Below are 25,787 nucleotides of genomic sequence, written 5' to 3' on the forward strand. Positions count from 1 at the left end.
GCAGCAAAAGGGTAGAGCTACAGAGGTGAATCGAGAAGTAGCTATGGTTACCGCTTCTTCTAAAAACCTCTTTTTTTAAATTATACTTAGAAGAACAGTCTCGGTCGTACAAATCACATTAATCGGAGACCACTTTCAGTCCAAAGACAGATTATCTTCAAACAGTACTCCAAAGTTGACGTGTGGAGACGGATCCACAGAGCAGGAACTGCAGAAATCTCCTGAGCTACTCTGAATCGCCAAAGCAAATGGTATAGGCATGCGTATTCAAATACAGGGACGTATAAACAGACAGAATACGGCGCTGCGGTCGACAACGCCTATACAGGATGTTACAGAAAGGTACGGCGAAACTTTCAGGAAACATTCCTCACACACAAAGAAAGAAAGGATGTTATGTGGACATGTTACAGCTCATTTTAGTTTCGACAGTATGTACTGTACTTCCTCGATTCACCGCCAATTGACTGTACTGACTAGGCAGAAAATCCTAGGAAATTTTGGTCTTATGTCAAAGCGGTAGGTGGATCAAAACAAAATTTCCAGACACTCTGTGACCAAAATGGTACTGAAACAGAGGATGACAGACTAAAGGCCGAAATACTAAATGTCTTCTTCCAAAGCTGTTTCACAGAGGAAGACTGCACTGTAGTTCCTTCTCTAGATTGTCGCACAGATGACAAAATGGTAGATATCGAAATAGACGACAAAGGGATAGAGAAACAATTAAAATCGCTCAAAAGAGAAAAGGCCGCTGGACCTGATGGGATACCAGTTCGATTTTACACAGAGTACGGGAAGAAACTTGCCCCCCTTCTTGCACCGGTGTACCGTAGGCTTCTAGAAGAGCGAAGCGTTCCAAAGGATTGGAAAAGGGCACAGGTCATCCCCGTTATCAAGAAGGAACGTCGAACAGATGTGCAGAACTATAGACTTATATCTCTAACGTCGATCAGTTGCAGAATTTTGGAACACGTATTATGTTCGAGTATAATGACTTTTCTGGAGACTAGAAATCTAGTCTGTAAGAATCAGCATGGGTTTCGAAAAAGACGGTCGTGTGAAATCCAGCTCGCGCTATTCGTCCACGAGACTCAGAGGGCCATACACACGGGTTCACAGGTAGATGCCGTGTTTCTTGACTTCCGCAAGGCGTTCGATACAGTTCCCCACAGTCGATTAATGAACAAAGTAAGAGCATATGGCCTATCAGACCAATTGTGTGATTGGATTGAAGAGTTCCTAGATAACAGAACGCAGCATGTCATTCTCAATGCAGAGAAGTTTTCCGAAGTAAGAGTGATTTCAGGTGTGCCGCAGGGGAGTGTCATAGGACCGTTGCTATTCACAATATACATAAATGGCCTTGTGGATGACATCGGAAGTTCACTGAGGCTTTTTGCGGATGATGCTGTGGTATATCGAGAGGTTGTAACAATGGAAAATTGTACTGAAGTGCAGAAGGATCTGCAGCGAATTGACGCATGGTGCAGGGAATGACAATTGAATCTCAATGTAGACAAGTGTAATGTGCTGAGAATACATAGCATGAGAGATCCCTTATCATTTAACTTCAAAATAGCAGGTCAGCAACTGGAAGCAGTTAATTCCATAAATTATCTGGGAGTTCGCATTAGGAGTGATATAAAATGGAATGATCATATAAATTTGATCGTCGGTAAAACAGATGCCAGACTCAGATTCATTGGAAGAATCCTAAGGAAATGCAATCCGAAAACAAAGGAATTAGTTTACAGTGCGCTTGTTCTCCCACTTCTTGAATACTGCTCAGCAGTGTGGGATCTGTACCAGATAGGGTTGATAGAAGAGATAGAGAAGATCCAACGGAGAGCAGCGCGCTTCGTTACAGGATCATTTAGTAATCGCGAAAGCGTTACGGAGATGATAGATAAACACCAGTGGAAGATTCTGCAGGAGAGACGCTCAGTAGCTCGGTACGGGCTTTTGTTAGTTTCGAGTACAGACCTTCACCGCATAGTCAAGCAGTATATTGCTCCCTCCTACGTATATCTCGCGAAGATACCATGTGGATAAAATCAGAGAGCTTAGAGCCCACACAGAGGCATACCGACAATCCTTCTTTCCACGAACAATACGAGACTGGAATAGAAGGGAGATCCGATAGAGTTACTCAGGGTACCCTTCGCCACACACCGTCAGGTGGCTTTCGGAGTATGGATGTAGATGTAGATGTAGATGGTAATGTTGACTTCGGTGCTTGTGTTGTCATGCGACTCATTGCTCTACAGTACTAGCATCAAGCACATCAGTACGTAGCATCAACAGGTTAGTGTTTGTCATGAACGTGGTTTTGCAGTCAGTGCAATGTTTACAAATGCGGAGTTGGCAGATGCCCGTTTGATGCAAGGATTAGCACGGGGCAGTAGCCATGGCGCGGTACGTTTGTATCGAGACAGATTTCCAGAACGAAGGTGTCCCGACAGGAAGACGTTCGAAGCAATTGATCGGCGTCTTAGGGAGCACGGAACATTCCAGCCTATGACTCGCGACTAGGGAAGACCTAGAACGACGAGGACACCTGTAATGGACGAGGAAATTCTTCGTGCAGTTGACGATAACCCTAATGTTAGCGTCAGAGAAGTTGCTGCTGTACAAGGTAACGTTGACCACGTCACTGCATGGAGAGTGCTACGGGAGAACCAGTTGTTTCTGTACCATGTACAGCGTGTGCAGGCACTATCAGCAACTGATTGGCCTCCACGGGTACACTGCTGCGAACGATTCATCCAACAATGTGTCAATCCTCATTTCAGTGCAAATGTTCTCTTTACGGACGAGGCTTCATTCCAACGTGATCAATTTGTTAATTTTCACAATCAACATGTGTGGGCTGACGAGAATCCACACGCAATTGTGCAGTCACGTCATCAACACAGATTATCTGTGAACGTTTGTGCAGGCATTGTTGGTGATGTCTTGATTGGGCCCCATGTTCTTTCACCTATGCTCAATGGAGCACGTTATCATGATTTCATGCGGGATACTCTACCTGTGCTGCTACAACATGTGCGTTTACAAGTACGACACAACATGTGGTTCATGCACGATGGAGCTCCTGCACATTTCAGTCGAAGTGTTCGTACGCTTCTCAGCAACAGATTCGGTGACCGATGGATTGGTAGAGGCGGACCAATTCCATGGCCTCCACGCTCTCCTGACCTCAACCCTCTTGACTTTCATTTATGGGGGCATTTGAAAGCTCTTGTCTACGCAACCCCGGTACCAAATGTAGTGACTCTTCGTGCTCGTATTGTGGACGGCTGTAATACAATACGCCATTCTCCAGGGCTGCATCAGCGCATCAGGGATTCCATGCGACGGAGGGTGGATGCATGTATCCTCGCTAACTAAGGACATTTTGAACATTTCCTGTAACAAAGTGTTTGAAGTCACGCTGGTACGTCCTGTTGCTGTGTGTTTCCATTCCACGATTAACGTGATTTGAAGATTAGTTATAAAATAAGCTCTAACACGGAAAGTAAGCGTTTCCGGACACATGTCCACATAATATATTTTCTTTCTTTGTGTGTGGGGAATGTTTCCTGAAAGTTTGGCCGTACCTTTTTGTAACACCCTGTGTAACACAAGTATCTGGTGCAGTTGTTAGATATGTTACTGCTGCTGGAATGGCAGGTTGTCAAGATTTAAGTGAGCTTGGACGTGGCGTTATAGTCGGCGCACCCGCCATGGGACACAGCATCTCCGAGGTAGCGATGAAGTGGGGATTTTCCTGCACGACCATTTCACGAGTGTAGCGTAAATATCACGAATCTAGTAAAACATCGAATCTCCGACAGCACTGCAGCCGGAATAAGATCCTGCAAAAACGGGACCAACGACGACTGAAGAGAACCATTCAACGTTACAGAAGTACAGATTTCAATGCTGGGCTAGCAACAAGTGTCAGTGTGCGAACCATTCAACGAAACGTCATCGATATAGGCTTTCGGAGCCGAAGGCCCATTCGTGTACCTTTGATTACTTCACGACACAGAACTGTTGTGTGGTCGGACGAGTCTCGTTTCAAATTGTATCGACTGGAAACATGTTGTGTGGTCGGACGAGTCTCGTTTAAAATTGTATCGAGCGGATGGACGTGTACGGGTATGGAGACAAACTCATGAATCCATGGACCCTGGATGTCAGCAGGAGACAGCTCAAGCTGGTGGAAGCTCTGTAATGGTGTGGGGCGTGTGCTGTTGGAGTGATATGAGACCCCTGTTACGCCTAGATACGGGTAGCAGGTGACACGTAAGCATCCTGTCTGATCACCTGCATCCATTCATGTGCATTGCGTTTAGTGGTGGTGACAGACGGTCGTTGAAGAGATTTGTGAGAAAAAAAATAAGAGGACGACAACTGAAAAAGTCACTGCAGAACACTCGCCAACCATGTCAGCACCAAAACTACACGAATTGAACGTTGCAGGGCGAACTGCAATTCCAGCACCACTCATCATTGATGCAAATACCCTCAGCGGAAAAACGTGGTCCCGATGTCATAAAACCTGGACTATGCAGTAATGGAAGAAAGTAATTATGCCGGATCAGTCTTGTTACACACTGTTGCTAAGCTCTGGTCGACTTTACGTCACGAGATTGTAAGATGGAGTGGGTTATGTGATGGTTTTTGGCTGCCATATAATGCTATTCCATGGTCCACATTGCGGAGGTCCACATTGCGGAGGACTGTGTGACCATTTTGATTGATCAAGTCCATGTGGTGGTACAATGTTTGTTCCCCTGTGGTGATACTGTGTTCCAAGAAGACGGGGCCCTGTTCACACACCTCGTATCGTCCACTTCTGGTTTTATGAGAACGGGTGTGAATTGTCGCATCTCCCTGGCCGTCACAGTTACCAGTTATCAATATTATTGAGCCTTTGTGGTCTGCTACTGAGAGAAGGATGCCTGATCGCTAGCTACCTCCACCATCGTTACAACAACTTGCCACTATTTAGCAAGAAGAATGGTATAAGATTCCCTTGAAAACCATACAGGACCTGTATTTATCCATTCTGATACGACTCGAAACTGTTCTGAATTCCACCGGTTTTACTACACCATATTAGCCATGGTAATGTGTTGTATTTTTGGAATGTCCATATTTTTGTCCACTTCCTGTACAAGGAAACACCTGCGCAAATGATCTCAGAAGTGATTACCTGACAACTGAAAATTCACACAAAAAGGAAAAATAATCTTGCATTAATATCAAAATAGGCACACGTAAAATAGTAAAAGAAAGAAATAAAATTTCCTCCACTAGCATTTAATCACACCGCAGTGATTGGTTGTGCTACAAAAGGGCTTAAGTCGAAGTCAAAACTTCTCCACTAAATTACAAAATTCCGTAATTTCAGTAATGTCTGAAAATCATTACACATACTGGGGTTCATGTTGCGTGAAATTATTAATCCAATTCGTTAAAAGGCATTCTGAATGTGGTGCCTTCACTTTTCGCACATCTGGTGGTTGAACCGCGTAAAAATCCTTACTCAAGTCCACAATGAACAAAATTCAGATCTCGTGATAAAAAACGGAATTCACTTCCAGATTACGATCTAGTCGCTGGTGACTAACTTCGACCTAGATGATGTAGACTTTAACTAGGTTCTGCCCGAGGCACGTTACTCTAAATCACCAGCCTGTTTGTACCGGAGATATCATTAATATCAGTACCGTCACGTTCTCAAATTGAATAACGCACTACTTCTAAATAAACGCGCGGTGAGTCTAAAGAATTACTAGTGCTGATGCCACATGGTCCATATTGATACAAACAAAGGGCAGACTCAAATACAGACATTAATCGTAAGAATCACTAAAAAAAATTTCACGATTCGAAATGGAAAACACTCCCGCACACGTAGCGAATTTAAGGAGGTAGCTTCCTAACTGAAGACAAGTGTTTCCCCCACTAACCAGAGCATAAAATGTACCGAACTGTTTTCGAAAGAACACTCATTGTTATCACATCCCGGGCAAGACAGCTTCCCAAGACGCCAGCCACTGGTAATTTCCCTGAGGACCCGTTTTTTAAGCGAGTAGGTGTGGATGCCCAATGGTTCGGGGAGCTGGAAGAACGACAAACGCTTTCGTACCCATAGAAGAACTTATGAATCGTTCAGATATGCCAGCCAACGGCGGCCGATGTCAAGACTTTACTTAAGGGGTATTGGGTGGATCTCACTACCAACATTTCGCTTAGAAACAAACGAGAGCGCTTTCACTCGAAACTATGCCCCTCGCCAAGCCTCACTGGAGAAGTTTAGCAAGGTTGGCATTACATTACCAGAAAGCACAAGGAAGTCTCTACTTTCCTCACCGGCTGATTTGACATACACGCACACGTTAACACATGGTGACAATTACTGAACTATATGAAATAATATCTTCATAACTTCTGAACGGTTTGCATTAGGACGTTCAAATTGTACGTTTGGAGACGGGGCATGATGAGAATTAGTATGCATATGTATGGTTTGCTTTAGTGATGGGGCCATTTGAATGGGATCGTGAATAAGCAAAATTGGCTCATCTGGAGGCTGGGAATCCGCATTTCGCGTCTCTTCACCCTCAACGTGTGGTGTACAATGTCCAGTTACGGAATAATCGGTGTGGTATTCCTTGACGGCATGGCATGGCATCTTAGAACGATCCTTTTTTATCATAATGATGTGTAACGAGTCAGTTTACAAGATATGAATACATGATAGTGTTAACATAAATGAACACATTTTTATTTTTAATCCTATTGACGCAGCTACGATTTTTTTCTTTTTTTACTAGCAACGAATTTTTAATAGAAGTAGTCGTCCATGAGAAATGATTTTAAATCAGATTTATAACTTGCTTCGCTGTATCTAAGACATTTTATGTTATTGAGCAAATGATCGAACATTTTTGTTGCTGCACATTGGACTCCTTTCTGACCCACTGACAGCTTTAACAATGTGTAATAGAGGTTGATTTTCCCTCTGGTGTTGTAGGCATAGACCTTACTGAAACTTCCTGGCAGATTAAAACTGTGTGTCCAACCGAGACTCGAACTCGGGACCTTTGCCTTTCGCGGGCAAGTGCTCTACCATCTGAGCTACCGTAGCACGACTCATGCCCGGTCTTCACAGCTTTACTTCTACCAGTATATCGTCTCCTACCTTTCCAACTTTACAGAAGCTCTCCTGCGAACCTTGCAGAACTAGCACTCCTTAAAGGAAGGAGACTGCGGAAACATGGCTTAGCCACAGCCTGGGGGATGTTTCCAGAATGAGATTTTCACTCTGCAGCGGAGAGTGCGCTGATATGAAACTTCCTGGCAGATTAAAACTGTCGAGTCTCGGTCAGGGACACAGTTTTAATCTGCCAGGAAGTTTCATACCAGCGCACACTCCGCTGCACAGTGAAAATCTCATTAAGGACATTACTGTTCTTCTCAAATTGTGATGCATTATTTATGATCCGTTTCATTATCGAATATATGTACTGTGACAGGGCAGTTACAATGCCTAGCTACTTGAATAGGTGACTGTATGACGTCTGTGAATACCACATATTATTCTTACTGCTTGCTTGTCTGCAATCTATACTTTCTTCCTAAATGATGAGTTACCCCAGAAAATTATTTTGTAGGACGTTATTGAGTGGAAATACGCAAAATATGTCAGGAAACCGATACTATTACTTTGAAGATTAGCAATTACATGAAGAGCAAGAGTAGCTAAACTTAACTGTTTGAGAAGCTCAGTAATGTGCTTCTTCCAGTTCAAGCTTTCATCAATATGCGCACCCAAATATTTGGAGGATTCCGCCCTCTTTACTGAATCCTGCTCATATGTTACATGTACAAAACTGATTAAGTGTCTTTTTCTAAAATTTAGGGAAAGTCCATTTCCAGAGAAACACTTAATAATAGTTTGGAAAATATCATTTACCAACTGTTCTCTTGCTTTCTCTCTAATGGGAATTATTGTAGCACTGGTATTGTCTACAAAGACCATCAATTTTGTCTGTTGTATATTAAGTCGAAGGTCATTCACATATGTAAGGAATAGGGGTGGACCCAAAATTGAACCCTGTGGGCTTCCCTTTATCTGAATTATTCAGTAGGACTTTTTGGCTTCTGTTTGTGAAGAATGATTCAAACTCGCTGTGTATAAAGTCTTCAGCTCCCTAAAAGATGAGTTTTTCTAAGACATTAACATGATCTACATAATAAAATGCCTTGGAAAGATCACAAAAAACACGAACTCGTGATATATTATTATTCGAGGTTGTACTATTTGATGAGTGAATGTATGGCTAGCACTGTCAGTCGAGTAACGTTTCTGGACTCCATACTGTGATATGCTAAGTAACTGTTTTCGCTTAATCTGTTATTATTCGTTTTTCCATCTTGAGTTTACTGCAACTTAATTAAAGAGAATTTTACATCAGACGTGTTTCGCTTTCATTTATGAAGCGTCTTCTGTGGTTATTCTACAAATTGATTTCACATCTTTGTACTTTTTTGGTTGTTTTAGATTAAAAACAGCGTTTTGTTTATAAAGTTGGAGTGCAAGTTACTTGCAATGTTTCTTTACATATTCTCCAAACTACTGCTCTTTCCCTCCTAGCTAGCAGTGCTTTATGTCGAGAGACTCCGTTTCACGTATACACTTGGCAGTTTTTGATATTCTGCAGTATTTCTTGAGCTGCGTTAGGGTTATTTACACTTCACTTTTGTAATTAATTTTGACAATTGCTGCGGAAGATGGCCATCAAACAAACGTATTATGTTTCCACTTAAGTGTAGTGTTATTCTAGAGTACATTTCCTTTTCGAATAGTTTGGAAGAACATTTTATTTAGTAAGGAAATTGGATGATAACTGTTTAACTCTGTGTTGTTACCTTTTTTATGAAGTGATTTAACAAAAAAAAAAAGGCACCGAGCACTATGGGACTTAACATCTATGGTCATCAGTCCCCTAGAACTTAGATCTACTTAAACCTGACTAACCTAAGGACATCACTCAACACCCGGCCGTCACGAGGCAGAGAAAATCCCTGACTCCGCCGGGAATCGAACCCGGGAGCCCGGGCGTGGGAAGCGAGAACGCTACCGCACGACCACGAGATGCGGGCAGTGATTTAGCAGTTGCTGCGAAAACTTCTGCTGTGTTACGCTCCGTCAACTAGAATGTAGAGGGCTTCTGTTGGTACTCAAATGGGGGCAAAGATGGTTAGACCCTCACGTCATACTACGGACGGCGAGGAGTGGGTCAGTCCTGCTGCCCAGATGCTTTGGTGGCAGGCAACGGCTCATGTCCTGTATCGACGTCACCAGCATGGCTCTGAGCAGCACAGGGTCGACGTCACATTACTGTCCAGCTGTTCGATTGCTAACGGCTGGTTCATGTGTGTGTACATGCTCTGCTATCTGCTGACTTTGCGGTGGTGGCGGCGTTTGTGTGTTGTGCCGAATTATCTGGAATAGAGCCAATGGTCGGCTGCCATGACCACCAGTGAGTCAGTGTTTTCCAGTGACCGGTCTGATTTCGTCACGCGGTAGACTGCAATGCGGAAGAGGTTTCAGTCCACACAACATGTGGGTCGCTGACCGGCTCTTAGACTACTCCAGTGTGGCCTTATACAGTCGTGGCGCTCCACCTCTGGCTCTATGTCCTGTTATGACTTTTGCCCTTTACAGAACGCACTTCCACATGGCCATGGAAATACACTTCTACATGTTATCTGAGGGCGTCTGATTTGTTTCCTTTCTCTCTCTTGTTGCAGGCAGCGTAATTCAGGAGTGCTGCTGTCACACTGGCGACTATGCAGGAGAAAGCGCATTGTATTCTGATGTTTCATGAAATACTCTCGCCTATTACAGTTCAACAACAGCTCTGAAGTACCTATAGTCGAGATAGGCCAGACGTGTAAAGCACCAAAGTATGGTAGGAAAAGTTTAAGAAGACTTTCAGTGCTCGGGACAAGACACGAAGCGGTAGATGTTGTGTGAGCGACGGCATTGTTGATACCTCGCGTACAGCATTCTAATGCAGTCCACAAAAATGGATGAGTCGTGTCTCCAGAGAAACAGGTATACCTCAGAGCACTATGGTGAAAATTCACACAAACAGTAGCATTTCCAGGCACAAAGAGTGCACCTCGTGCATAGGTCCAGACATGTTGAGTTTGCTAGGAACAAGCTGAAACGAATCAATGCAGACAATGACTACCTTAATAAAGTTTGTTTTTCGGATGAAGTGATTTTTCACATTTGGCGGAAAGCAAACAGACATAATGTCCATATCTCTGGGGATCGGAGAACCTACATCTTGTGGTACAGTAGATAAGTAACAGCCCAAAAGTGAATGTGTGGTGTGCATTAATGCACAAAACTATTATTGAACCACATCCATGGTAGGCATTGAGAAATTCGTAATTTCATTTTGTTAAATTTTGCAGCTTAAGCGAACACGGTTTCTTACAAAATAATATAAAGTGGCAAAGAAATTGTTCAAATGGCTCTGAGCATTATGGGACTTAACATCTGAGGTCATCAGTCCGCTGGACTTAGAACTACTTAATCCTAAGTAACCTAAGGACATCACACACATCCATGCCCGAGGCAGCATTCGATCCTGCGACCGTAGCAGCAGCGCGGTTCCGGATTGTAGCGCCTAGAACGGCTCGGCCACAAGGAACTGTGTAGTAGAGGCCTGTTTACTGATAGGTAAGAGAAATCCATGCAATTTCAAATCTCTCTTTGATTGTGGAGGTACAGGTTACTGGAATTACGAGTTTCCAGATACATATGGAGTCACGAGGTTTTCATTGCTCACCATCGAATTGCGTACGCGTGATTTCGCGGGGATGTGTATTGAAAAAAATGTCTGTCGAGCTTCTGGCCGTGTCAGGCGGGTTAAAATCTTCGAGTTTTCGGACTAGTATTCCTTGCCCATTGTTAAGTGATGACTGTCTGACAGTCACCACTAGACAATGGCCCAAGAGTACTCGGCCTAAAGCTCTTGGATTTTAAACCACTTGATGTGGCTGGAAGCTCGAGAGAATTTTATCAGTATTATTCGATCGCTCTTTTTCACTGAATCTACCATTATGGCAGCAGTTTACCTGGACATCTTGTAGCTTTACGTTGCACCTCAATTACAGGAATTTCAACCGAGGGCAGTGTTTAAACAAGGTAGTTTACCAGCGAACTGGGAATTATTTGTTCACCCATTATTGGATGAAATGTATGTGGACAAATGGATCAGTAGAGACCGTTCAACATCATGGGCACCATGTTCAAAAGACATAACATCTCCTGATTGTTTTGTGGGGATACTTTAAGGATAAGGTGCACAGTTCACAAGTTCCTTATGCGTAAGCTCTTATGGCACGAATGCGAGATGCTGCAGAGGTAGTGAAGGAGGAGATGTTGACAAAGACATGGAGAGATACTGGCTATCGGCTAGACGTACTACGGGCAGCAGACAGAGCAAATGTGGAAGTACACCCATAAAACACTTACGAATGGAGCTAACATTTGCAACAAACGGCACAGTTGTAACGAGCGCAGTCATTTTGAAGTAAATTTTTGTAATCAAGAAACATTTTTACATTCATTCTGCGTACTGAATGGCCGATCATGGACACCGCACTCCTACACCATGCATCACACCTAGAAAGCCTGCGTCAGCGTCGCCTAAAGTTTTGCTCAATCGAACGACTTGCACCCGGCGTATGGTCTACCCGACGGGAGGCCCTAGTCACACGACATTTACTGTTTAAAGTTTTACTTCACCAAAATTATGCTAGACTCTCCAAATTCTCGGAAACCGTGCACCCTGCCTCGCTTTTCAGTATCCGTCTACCACCCTCCACCACAGTCCTGTGTGTTATTTAAACCCCCATTTTCTTCTCCCACACTGAACATCTTCGGATGCCACACACTCTCGGTAAACTTGAAACGGACCACCACCCTCACCCGCGTATTAAGCCATACCGGCACATACCACTACATTAACACCTAATCACTTCCTAAATCCGGTCCCACCAAAACTTTAATCGCCTCCCACTACCTGTCGATGAAATTCATTCTTAAATCTATCCATCCTTCCAGCTTTCTTAGAACACTCCTCTCCTTTCCCATAAACGACGCCCTCTGAACTCCCTCTCCCCTGCACTGCCCAGCTTTCTTTTCCCTTTCCAAGCACTTAGTTTGGTGTCTTCCTCCCTCCAAATCCTTTTCAAGACTTTTTATCCATATCATTTTCAAGACACTCATTCTCCAACAACCCTCTTCACCCTATTCACCTTCAGTAAAGTAAAGTGCTACGCCCTTGTTTCTATACAGAAAAGTAAAGCACCTAGACGACATGGTTGTATATCAATGTAACTTCGTACACATTTACACCATCGGCGTGTAAATGAATGACAAGTGTTCCTATTAGGACATGTAATGGACGTGAATAACACCTGACTTTGAGTGATTTCATTGAAGGACACGTACATGCCGCGTATACGTGTTAGCGGTATCAGCATACCGCGTTTGAAAGGGGCTTCATTGTGTACCTCCAATTCGCCAGCTGATAGAATACTGCAGTATCCAGATTTCTACGGCATTCGGAGGTGACAGAGGTCCGATGTTGGACCGCGCCTAAACATGAGGGCAGACATACTCATATCAAATTTACGATCGACCACATGTGACCAATACAAGGAAGGACTGACGTCCTATGACCAACTACTGCGTAACCTTTCCACATACGTGCCTGCCATCAAAATGGTTCAAATGGATCTGAGCACTATGGGACTTATACATCTGAGGTCATCAGTCCCCTAGAACTTAGAAATACTTAAACCTAACTAACCTATGGAGATGATACACATCCGTGCCCAAGGCAGGATTCGAACCTGCGACTGTAGCAGTCGCGCTGTTCCAGACTGTACCGCCTAGAACCGCTCGGCCACTTCGGCATGCCTGCCATCGCAGAACAAGGAATGGACTCTCAGAAACATTCTGTACCAGCACGTACCACAGTCAGAGACTAGCAGCAACTGGACTAGGGAATTAACGCCCCTTGTGTAGGCTGCCGTTAACACCACAACATAAACGCATGCGTTTTAACTGGTGACGTAACTGGGAAGCACGGACATCCTACATTTTCATGTGTTACCTCTGATGCGACAGTATTGTTGTGAAATTCTTCAACAGGACAATGCTCGTCCATACATAGCAAATCGCTGACTGAAGTGCCTGCATGATGCTAACGTATTCCTGTGGTCACAAGGACGCTCAAATATTTCTCCAATAGAAAGCTTTTGGGAGCAGCTCGGACGTCAATTCCGACCCAGTGCCAATATTCAGGATTTCAAGGACCAACATGTAGGGTCAGCTTGCTTCAGGAGAGGAAACGACACTATTATGACAACCTCCTAAGCAAATCAATGCATACATACAGGCCAAAGGGGGGCAACGTCTTAGCGATGAAATGGCTCATACTGCCAAGTTCTTTGTAAATTTGTCTCAAATTTTTAATTGCTGAATTGCATACCGGCTCAACCCGTGAAATTTCATTTCATTTCCTCCTTCCCCGCAGAGTGCTTCACTTCTTTCGCCTGGCACTCTGTGTTAAACATAGCTAACTTGAAATATTTAACCAAAAATAAAATGGAAACTGTACGCGATAAAACGATGAAAATTCGCGTAGGTGCAAACGTTCCCAAAACAACTCACCACACGACGAAGCATGTAGGCGAAAGAAACAATTGATTAGAACTTGTAACTCTGGCCATGAATAAATTTTAAATGTATAGAAGAATCACACAAAGAGCTTTAAAACAAGGTTGCGTTCGTAGTAGCCATTTATCCTCAGCGTAACCGCCGAAATTACTTTGCTTAGACAGGAAACGAATAGCTGCTCGCCCGAGAGTTAGTCAACCTGCAGTGCTGTTATGCGTCCGTAATAAACTGATTTCCAGGCTATAACGACGCGAGTTAATGCGCGGTAACATTCGTTGCTATACAGCCTGCAGTTTTGGAGCCGGAGGCTGTGAAGGAAACCGCAAGTTGTCTCCTGTCAATGAGTCATGTACACCTGCTGCTACTGCAGCGTGAGAACGGCTCCGGTGTCACTTCGAGCGACTATATATTCCTGCCACCTATGAACCTAAATAAATGATATTTAATATTATTGAGTCATTTTCAAAATCGGTACAATATCTTTTGTTATTCATGAGAAGATTGTATAAAAATTTCAACATTGTACCTATCATAGTTTCAGAGCTAGAAAAAAATAGTAAAAAGTCAAAAACCAACACTTAGGGAACTAAATTCAGTTACGAAATGTAACAGTTTATCTTTTGGTATCATTAAAAAAAAAAACATAATAAGAACTCTCAGTGTGCAGAATTAATTAACTGAGATTCTCACATTATAATTTTAATTACTTTTCGTTTTCGTAGTATAAAAATCAGACAAAATTATTATTTGTGTCTATTATTGTTGTGGGAATAAATCTGAGTAAATGAGAATGTGTATGTGGGAACCAGATTTAAATTTCGCATTATATACTGTTTTAAGTAACTGGCAAGAGTTACACAAGCCTGTTGTGGTAAAATGATCCAAGGGAATTTACCCCACTCTGCTGCTGACATATGTCTAGGTGTAATTGCTATTGTATTAGAGCAGCCAGAAAGTTAGCTGGAATGAAGTCTCTATGTAAAGAATATTTTCAGAATTGTTGTCTTTCCGTTTTCGTTTATTAAACATTACTTTAATATTTGCATGTCAGATTGGCACAAATGTGTCTGTGTATAAGGACTGGTGCAGGCCAGTTATGGCGTGAGGATTATCATGAACGAGCATTCTGATTGGCAGCGATTATGACCAGCCAATTAGAATTGAGACGGTTCCCGCTCATTACCTGGTAGTTATACTGGGAGCGAGGTTGCGAGAAGGGAGTCGCTCGGCAGCTTCGGTCGCGGAAGGAAATGTTGAAGGTGATGTTTCTCATTATGTGTAAAATGAAGGAATATTGAGTTCCTCGCGTTTGATACGTGTTGTGACTAACGCTGATGTAGTTACGGACAGTTTTGTGAAGTTTGCAAGTTTTAGAATTGTTTAGTTGGAAAGATATTCAAGAGTGAAAATTTGGCCTTCATAGTATCCGCGTTGCATGTTTCAGTATTCAACCACTGAGCATATTTGGCGAGCAGTTTCTTTTTTAGAAATCCACTAGAAGGACCGAATGTAATAACGCAAATTATTAGTGAAATTAATGACTCTGGAAACGTTGTTTAATTAGGGTCGAGTTTGGACAGATTTCTGGAAGCTGTGCGAGTGAAATGTGTGTATGAATTGTGAACTAAACTAAAACTAAACTCATTCCGAACAGTCCATGAAGGCTCAACGGTACCGACCGGCCGCCGTGTCATCCTAAGCCCACAGGCGTCATTGGATGCGGATATGGACGGGCGTGTAGTCAGCACACCGCTCTCCCGGCCGTATGTCAGTTTCCGAGATCGGGACCGTTACTTCTCAATCAAGTAGCTCCTCAGTTTGCCTCACAAGGACTGAATGCATCCCGCTTGCCAACAGCGCTCGGCAGACCGGATGGTCACCCATCAAGTGCTAGCCCAGCCCGACAGCGCTTAACTTCGGTGATCTGACGGGAACCGGTGTTAACACTGTGACAAGGCCGTTGGCGTATGAATTGTGAACTGTAAGAAAATAGCCAATAGTTTAAATGTGGACTGAATAGTACCATTTCTGTGGCTATCAAGGACAAAATAAACATTATTGTGTGGAAATTTCGGACATTACTTTCCAGAAGCATATCTATCTTCTTACTGCCCGATAAAATTGAATAAAAGATTTTCCACAGAGCTTTATTTACTAACTAGAGTTGCGCGGCCTCAGTAACTGTAGATATTAGGTGGTGTTTTTTATCAACGCTGCTTTTACACCATCTTGTAAGAACATACGTTGTCGAGTGGAGCGACATCGAGCAGACGCCGTTCTGAGGTAGGTGAATTTTAATTTGCAGCCGGCACAGACAAATCCCGCCTCTGTGCACAGGCGGCGTGAGCCGGTCAGTGACCTGGAGGCAGCCTAACTGGAGTCTAAGGACGCCAGTAGTTGATCTGTTCTTAGGTCATTGTAGCGTGGAGTGGATGGAAAGTAAAGCTAATTGGGTAAGCAATATTTGTGTTTTAATTGCATTAAAGCTAACATTTCCGACCGCATGAACTGCTGCTATATTTCAGGCGTTATTAGAGCAGCTGTCGGGCGATATTTCCGGTAAAATATTCCAGGCCGGGGTATGTTTACAAGGGCAGCTAAATAGACGAAAGCGAGCTACTGGAAGTGAATCAGACTCGCCTGCATTTGCGTTCCAAAAGGAAAAAGTTAGCGTGGAAAACAGAAATTGAGCGTAGTGAATGCGTTCCTTTTTAAGACAATTGTTTCCGGAACTTTGATTCGTGAACTGATGCTGGACAGATTATCACTCCCAGAATGTTAAAACACGAGTTTGAATGTATTGTTCGAAATCAGTGCGTAAGACCGATAACAGACTCTACACCATTTACAACCAAACTGGCAATCTCCTTTAGTTTTGGTCACTGGCGATTGACACAAAAGTTTGATGTATCTCTTCGAACTGTAGGCCTGCTTCTCATCGATGTGTCTTCACATTAGGTGTTCGCGACACTCTTCTGGAAGGAATCGACGAAGTCATAAAAGATGCCCGTTTTTCTTTTAATTAGACACACTGAAGGGCCAAAGAAACTGGTATAGGCATGCTTATTCGAATACTAACATATGTAAACAGGTAGAATACGGCGCTGCAGTCGGCAACACCTATCTAAGACAACAACAAGTATCTGACGCAGTTGTTAAATCGGTTGCTGCCGCTGCCAGTTTGAACGTGATGTTACAGTCGGCGCACGAGCGATGGGAAACAGCATCTCCGAGGTAGCTATGAAGTGAGGATTTTTGCGTACGACCATTTCACAAGTGAACCGTGAATATCAGGAACCTGGTAAAACATCAAATCTACGACATCGCTGCGGCCGGAAAGAGATCCTGCGAGAACGGGACGACTGAAGAGAATCGTTCAACGTGACACAAATACAACCCTCCCGCAAACTGCTGCAGATTTCAATGCTCGGCGATCAACAAGTGTTAGCGTGCGAACCATTCAACGAAACATCATCGACATGGCCATTCGAAATCGAAGGCTCACTCGTGTACGCTTCTACACTGTACGACACATAGTTTTACGCCTCGCCTGGGACCGTAAGGACCGACACTGGACTGTTGATGACTGAAAAATGTTGCCTGGTCGGAAGAGTCTCGTTTCAAATCGAATCGATTGGATGGACGTGTACTGGTATGGAGACAACCTCATGAGTCCATGGACGTTGCATGTGAGCAGAGACTCTTCAAGCTGAAGTCTATGTAATGGTGTGTACAGTTGTAGTGATATAGGAACCCCTGATACTTCTACATACGACTCTGACAGGTGACAGGTACGTTAGTATCGTGCTGATCACCTGCATCCATTCATGTCCACTGTGCGTTCCGAATAATTTGGGCAATTCCAGCAGGACAATGTGACACCAACACGCCCAGAGTTTCTACAGTGTGGCTCCAGAAACACTCTTCTGAGTTTAAACACTTCCGCTGCCCACCATACTCCCCAGACATGAGTCACTTTGAATATATCTGGGATGCCTTGCAACGTGCTGTTTAGAAAAGATCTCCACCTCCTCGTACTCTTACGTATTTATGGACAGCCCTGTAGGATTCTTGCTGTCAATTCCCTCCAGCACTACTTTACACATTAATCGAGACCATGCTACGTCGGTTGCGCTGCTTCTGCGTGCTCGCGGGGGTCCTACACGATATTAGGCAGGTCTACCAATTTCTTTGGCTCTTCGGTGTATAACCCTAATTCTGCACCATAGCGTTTTTCCAAATACTGGACACACATTTCATCATATCTAATGGGCTGCTTGGGGCTATCGTGTTTCAAATCAAGAGCAGGCAGTGCCTCTCTTTTCGTAAATTTCACCGAGTGCAATGTCGTGTTAAATCCGTAAGAGAATATAATGAGATTTGACATCAGAATTTATGTAAAAGGCGAAACAGGTTCTGAGTAAACGACTTCAGTATGACTATCAGGAAAGGAATTACACTGATAATTTTAAAAGACGTTTTTCAAAAAAATGGTTCAAATGGCTCTGAGCACTATGGGACTCAACTGCTGTGGTCATTAGTCCCCTAGAACTTAGAACTACTTAAACCTAACTAACCTAAGGACATCACACACATCCATGCCCGAGGCAGGATTCGAACGTGCGACCGTAGCAGTCGCACGGTTCCGGACTGCGCGCCTAGAACAGCGAGACCACCGCGGCCGGCAGACGTTTTTCAAGCAGGAGAGCTATTCTCACTAATCACATTGATCACAGGAGTTAGGAGGGAGTGGTGCGATGCACGTAGGCGAAAATGCTAGAGAACAAAACTCAATGAAAAAAGATGATTTATTCACGCGAGGTACACTCTCCTTGAGTTTTAGCAACCAGTTAATATTATGGGTCCTTATGAAGTTTGATTTCTTAGCAAATTCTATGGGCATTATTATGTCACCAAATTATCGTGCCATTAGAAAGGTAGGACACAGTTGCTCTTGTCAACGCATCAAAAACTCTAGCTCTCGCTACAGCAGTGGAAGATCGACACTAGAAGAGAAATTCACCGGTAATTCCTACGAACTGCGGGCGGTTGTTGTCAAACCTGGCTTGTAGCCATTCATTCTGCTCAAGAAAGCACAATGGAGAAATCCTGCCGAAAGTGAAACAAGTCACTCTTCCAAAAACGAAGTTGAAAATCGACAAAATTGACGCACGCGAAACTTAGCTATATAACTCACTTGATAACTGTATTCGAGCACAGCAAGGATCATCTACATATCGGAGCTAAACGATTAACAGGATTCCAACCTAAACGTTTTTTTCTAAATGCGCTTAAGTGCAGCGTGTGTTACCTACCACACCGTCAACAACGACTTACTGTTACGAAAAAGTTTCTAAAACTTGCCAGACGCTGTACCCTGGTGCACCCAACCTGAGTATGAGTGGCTGCCAGGCAAACGTCACGAATAATGATCCCGTAGCGCCAAACGCTTTCCCCAATTGGATGTATGCCGAAAATTCCAGCGCTCATTAATCAGCCTCCCACCAGTTTGCCGAACAAAAATTCGAACAAAAGGCCGTGGAAAATCCTACAGTTCGCATGTAGGTCTGACTAGCCAATCAAAGGACGAATTTTTAAAAATAGCGGGGCGAACTCTAGTCTCCGGTCTTGGCACGCCACAAGCCAAATTTCGAAGCTAAAAATTTTACAGATGTTGCCACTGGCTTTTGCAACGAGAACCAAGAAAGCTATACTCATTCTACGATCGCACATACACTCTAAAATAACCATTCATTCATAACTCTCAGAGCAAACTGTGGTTTCTTATGGGTAAAACTACCATAGGATGCTGATACGATATAAAAATCGTTCTTTCCGGAATTATTAGATTATAAGCAAATAGCAGAAAATCAATCTGCTGGACCAAGTGAAGCAAAGTTAATCATTACAATTAATTTTTTCTTGAAAGGTAGCTAATACGAACACCTTTCATTAATTTAGTTTGCCTGAAAGGAAAATCAAATTTTTGTCCTCACCGGTACTGCGATACAATTATGAATTTCATGGATTACACGTACGAACAGATTTATGGGAAGTGAAAAATAGTGTATAAACAGACAACAAAAAAATGAAACACTTAAAAAGTTGCTGCTGACGAACACGGGAATACATGTAATGCAGCGTCACAAACGTTTAGAAGTATTAAGCATCTACATATGTACAACAAAGTTATACCTCATTACTACTGATCTACTACGATAGTAGGAAGAACGTTCTGTTTCAGATTTCAATCTTTGTACACATACTGAGGTCACAAAAGCTATGTCATACTTCCTCCTATCGTGTCAGAGCTCCTTTTACCTGGCGTAGTGCAGCAACCCAATGTACATGGACGCAACACTTTCGTTGGTTATCCCCAGCAGAAATAGTGAGCTATCCTGTCTTTATAGTCGCCCGTAATTGCAGAAGTATTTCCGGTGCAGGATTTTGTACACGAAGTGATCTCTCGATTCTGTCCATTGTCGTGTCATATGGGTGGCCAAATAATTCGGTCGAATTGTCCAGAATGTTCTTCAAGCCGGCCGCGGTGGCTGAGCGATTCTAGGCGCTTCAGTCCGGAACAGCACGACTGCTACGGTCGCAGGTTAGAATCCTGCCTCGGGCATGGATGTGTGTGATGTCCTTAGGATAGTTAGGTTTAAGTAGTTCTAAGTCTAGGGGACTGATGACCTTAGAATTTAAGACTCATAGTGATCAGAGCCATTTTGAACTAATGACAGCTCTTCTCTCCCTTCCGTATATTACTTTCTGCCCTCCACAGTTCTGGTCGTAGACGTATGCATCCCATTTACGAAATTAATGATTGCCTCTTATGCCCATTTCTACAGCTTTGAAAACACAAACAAACTGAGTGCCTCTAGATATGCGACCCATTTTTAGAAATGAAGCGGAGTAAAATTGTTTCATTACTCACATTTCTCGACTGAGTACAGCAGCGCTGTGGACGTGACAACGAAGAAGGAGGGCTGAGAGTGCGAGGGAGATTCTCACATATAAGGTCAGAAGCAGATATTACCCGGCAGTGCGAAATATTCTCCACCCTTGGTGGATAGACGCCGACAAGACCTCGGGCAGCTACTTGCAACAGGCTTATCCGTGAGCAATATTGCCTGTCGATACAGCAATATATCTGTGTACCGCAACCACATTGCGCTAATATTGTGGCCACACATTGCCGTTAAGTGTAGCTCCCGTGAGCACACCACGATACATCAATCACAGTTCACGAGTTAACGCAAGCGCTTTAAAAAAAAAAAAAAAAAAAAAAAAAAAAAAAAAAAAAAAAAAAAAAAAAAAAAAACCGCAACAGTTCACCGGGTTGCGACCTATCGAAAAGTCAAAGAATGCGGCCTGTTCTTTCTTGTCACCCATGCAACATTTATAATACTCTCCTCTTCACAGGCTACTATCGCTAAAAGTGGAAAACCACCAAAATCCTACGTTTTCTCAAGCCTACTGTTATTTCCTCTTATCCTCCCATTTGCCTCCGCTCATTGTTTAGCAAGGACTTCGAATCCATCCTTTTCGGATGCATCCATCAGCACCTGGAACCGACATCACCTCCTTCCTGTCAACCAGTGTGGTTTCCGTTCCAACTTATCCCCGGATGTCCAGCTCGTGTACCTAGCTCATCTCCTACCTCACCAGCTGCACAATCACAAACGTGCTAATTTTATACTCCCCGACCTAGGGAAAGCGTACGACCATGTATAGCATGAAGTCTGGTCTCCTATTCAAACTATAGATGTACGTACTTTCAGTTAAATATGTCCACCTTATTTCATACTTCCTATCTACTACGGAAAGTGGAAATGAGCGTTTGGCATCATTGGCCTTATGGGGCAGGTCCGGCCGCCTTGGTGCAGGTCTTACTGCATTCGACGCCACATTGGGCGACCTGAGCGCCGGATGGGGATGAAATGATGATGAAGACAACACAACACTCAGTCCCTAAGCGGAGAAAATCCCCGACCCAGCCGGTAATCGAACCCGGGCCCGAAGGACAGCAATACATCACGCTGACCTCTCAGTTATCGGGACGGACACCTATCTACTATTAACATTGTCAAGTATCGTATAATCTATCCCACCACATGTGTGTACGAAGGCTATGCCTCTCTCCTCTCCTTTATCTCCTCTACACTGCCGATACTGGAACACATGATGCAATACTGACCTTACGACTTATCTTAGAAAATAGATTAAGGAAAGGCAAACCTACATTTCTAGCATTTCTAGACTTAGAGAAAGCTTTTGACAATGTTGACTGGAATACTCTCTTTCAAATTTTAAAGGTGGCAGGGGTAAAATACAGGGAGCGAAAGGCTATTTACAATTTGTACAGAAACCAAATGGCAGTCATAAAAGTCGAGGGGCATGAAAGGGAAGCAGTGGTTGGGAAAGGAGTGAGACAGGGTTGTAGCCTCTCTCCGACGTTATTCAATCTGTATATTGAGCAAGCAGCAAAGGAAACAAAAGAAAAATTTGGAGTAGGTATTAAAATTCATGGAGACGAAGTAAAAACTTTTAGGTTCGCTGATGACATTGTAATTCTGTCAGAGACAGCAAAGGACTTAGAAGAGCAGTTGAATGGAATGGATAGCGTCTTGAAAGGAGTATTTAAGATGAACATCAACAAAAACAAAACGAGGATAATGGAATGCAGTCGAATTAAGTCGGGTGATGCTGAGGGAATTAGATTAGGAAATGAAACACTTACAGTAGTAAAGGAGTTTTGCTATTTGGGGAGCAAAATAACTGATGATGGTCGAAGTAGAGAGGATATAAAATGTAGACTGGCAATAGCAAGGAAACCATTTCTGAAGAAGGGAAATTTGTTAACATCGAGTATAGATTTAAGTGTCAGGAAGTCGTTTCTGAAAGTATTTGTATAGAGTGTAGCCAGGTATGGAAGTGAAACATGGACGATAAATAGTTTGGACAAGAAGAGAATAGTAGCTTTCGAAATGTGGTGCTACAGAAGAATGCTGAAGATTAGATGGGTAGATCACATAACTAATGAGGAAGTATTGAATAGGATTGGGGAGAAGAGAAGTATGTGGCATAACTTGACCAGAAGAAGGGATCTGTAGGTAGGACATGTTATGAGGCATCAAGGGATCACAAATTTAGCATTGGAGGGAAGCGTGGAGGGTAAAAATTGTAGAGGGAGACCAAGAGATGAATACACTAAGCAGATTCAGAAGGATGTAGGTTGCAGTAGGTACTGGGAGATGAAGAAGCTTGCACAGGATAGAGTAGCATGGAGACCTGCATCAAACCAGTCTCAGGACTGAATAGTGCACGGTACATCCAAACCGTCATCGAACCCATCGTTCTACCATTCCTAGACCGGCAAGGGAACTTGTTGTTCCAAAAGGACAATGCACGTCCGCATGTATCCCGTGCCACCCAACGTGCTCTAGAAGGTGTAAGTCAACTACCCTGGCCAGTAAGATCTCCGGATCTGTCCCCCATTGAGCATGTTTGGGACTGGATGAAGCGTCGTCTCACGCGGTCTGCACGGCAAGCACGAACGCTGGTCCAACTGAGGCGCCAGGTGGAAATGGCATCGCAAGCCGTTCCACAGGACTTCATCCAGCATCTCTACGATCGTCTCCATGGGAGAATAGCAGCCTGCATTGCTGCGAAAGGTGGATATACACTGTACTAGTGCCGACATTGTGCATGCTCTGTTGCCTGTGTCTATGTGCCTGTGGTTGTGTCAGTGTGATCATGTGATGTATCTGACCCCAGGAATGTGTCAATAAAGTTTCCCCTTCCTGGCACAATGAATTCACGGTGTTCTTATTTCAATTTCCAGGAGTGTATTATACTAGAACTGAGATGTGATTACATTTTCACGCAATTCGAATGCATAGATTCTGAGAATTCAGTACCCAGAAAAACCACCTCTGGCCGTAATAACGGCCTTGATATGCCTGGGCATTGAGTCAAACAGAGCTTGAATGGCGCATACGGGTGCAGCTGTCCATGCAGCTTCAACACGATACCACAGTTCATCAAGAGTAGTGACTGGCGTACTGTATGAGCCAGTTGCTCGGCCACCATTGACCAGACGTTTTAAATTGGTGAGAGATCTGGAGAAACTGCTGCCCAGGCCAGCAGTCGAAGATTATCTGTGTCCACAAAGGCCCGTACAGGACCTGCAACATGCGCTCGTGTATTATCTTGCTGAAATGTAGGGTTTCGCAGTGATCGAATGAAGGGTAGAGCCACGGGTGGTAACACATATGAAATGTAACGTCCAGTGTTCATAGTGCCGTCAATGCGAACAAGAGGTGACCGGGACGTGTAATCAATGGCACCTCATACCATAACGTTGGGTGATACGCCAGTATGTCGATGGCGAAAACACTCTTTCAATGTGCGTTCACCGCGATGTCGCCAAACACGGATGCGACCATCATCATGCTGTAAACAGAACCTGGGTTCATTCGAAAAAATGACGTTTTACCATCCGTGCACCCAGGTTCGTCGTTGAGTACACCATCGCAGGCGCTCCTGTCTGTGATGCAGCGTCAAGGTAACCGCAGCCATGGTCTCCGAGCTGATAGTCCATGCTGCTGGAAACGTCGTCTAAATGTTCGTGAGGATGGTTGTTGTCTTGCAAACGTCCCCATCTGTTGACTCAGGGATCGAGACGTGGCTGCACGATCCTTTATAGACATGCGGATAAGGTGCCTCTTATCTCGACTGCTAGTGATACGAGGCCGTTGGAATCCAGCATGGCGTTCCGTATTACCCTCCTGAATCCACCGATTCCATATTCTGCTAACAGTCATTGTATCTCGACCAAGGCGAGCAGCAATGTCGCGATACGATAAACCGCAATCGTGGTAGGCTATAATCCGACCTTTATCAAAGTCGGAAACGTGTAGCTGCGAATTTTCCTCCTTACACGAGGCATCACAACAACGTTTCACCAGGCAACGCCGGTCAACTGTTGTTTGTGTATGAGAAGTCTGTTGGAAACTTTCCTCGTGTCAGCACGTTGTAGGTATCGCCACCGGGGCCAGCCTTGCGTGAATGCTCTGAAACGCTAATCATTTGCATATCACAGCATGTTCTTCCTGTCGGTTAAATTTCATGTCTGTAGCACATCACCTTCGTGGTGTAGCAATTTTAATGGCCAGTAGTGTAACATTTGTGTAAATGTAATTACCTTTGCCTCAAAAGTTAATGTGTTGAAGATTCTTGCGGTTGTGGTTCAGATTGAGCAACAATTGTGGAACTGGTTTCTCCTGCGCTAGGAAAGTTTTATTGCTTTCCATTATTTATTATCATGTCTGTGTGATTCTTCTTTCGCCTACAGTTGTGGTGGATTATTTAGTACGTAAAATAATGTAGTTCTTACATTCCATATAGGTGTCCTAAACTCCTCGTTCACTGATTTGACTGAAATGAGGCGAACAAAATTCTGTTTTTTTGGGTACATATACGACGGCTTTCTGCAAAAGGTCGTGTCTTCTGCTATTTGATAGCAATCTTTTGTTATTAAAGTAAAACTCCATTATTCAGCAAATGCTTGTACATTACGAGAGGATCATAAATTAACATTCCTGTAATGTAGCGTTTCTTACCACCCAGGCTCGTTAGGAAGGTAAAAAATGCCAAAATGGTTCAAATGGCCCTGAGCACTATGAGACTTAACATCTGAGGGCATCAGTCCCCTAGAACTTCGTACTACTTAAATCTAACTAACCTAAGGACATCACACACATCCATGCCCGAAGCAGGATTCGGACCTGCGACTGTAGCGGTCGCGCAGTTTCAGACTGAAGCGCCTAGAACCGCTCGGCCACAACGGCTGGCCTAAACAATGACAAATGTGGTGTAATCTTTTAGTTAATGCCGATTTCTATGGCGCTACACACACAACCGAGTGTAAAAACTATGTTCCAAACCAATATACACGTTAGTTTCATGTGTATAGACTGAAGCAGTAAGCGAAAATTTGTAACAAGGCTGGGAA

The 25,787-nt window shown here is 43.7% G+C and overlaps 1 protein-coding gene and 1 pseudogene across 1 annotated transcript in view; both read right to left on the reverse strand.

Annotated features, from left to right (window-relative positions):
* Positions 1–25,787, reverse strand: part of LOC126355617 (testis-specific serine/threonine-protein kinase 1-like) — an 82,972-nt gene that overhangs the window by 50,917 nt on the left and 6,268 nt on the right. The gene's annotated exons all lie outside the window — the stretch shown is intronic.
* LOC126356588 (5S ribosomal RNA) lies at positions 15,620–15,736 on the reverse strand (annotated as a pseudogene).

Source organism: Schistocerca gregaria, chromosome 3, assembly GCF_023897955.1.
Source record: "Schistocerca gregaria isolate iqSchGreg1 chromosome 3, iqSchGreg1.2, whole genome shotgun sequence".
Lineage (NCBI taxonomy): Eukaryota > Metazoa > Arthropoda > Insecta > Orthoptera > Acrididae > Schistocerca > Schistocerca gregaria.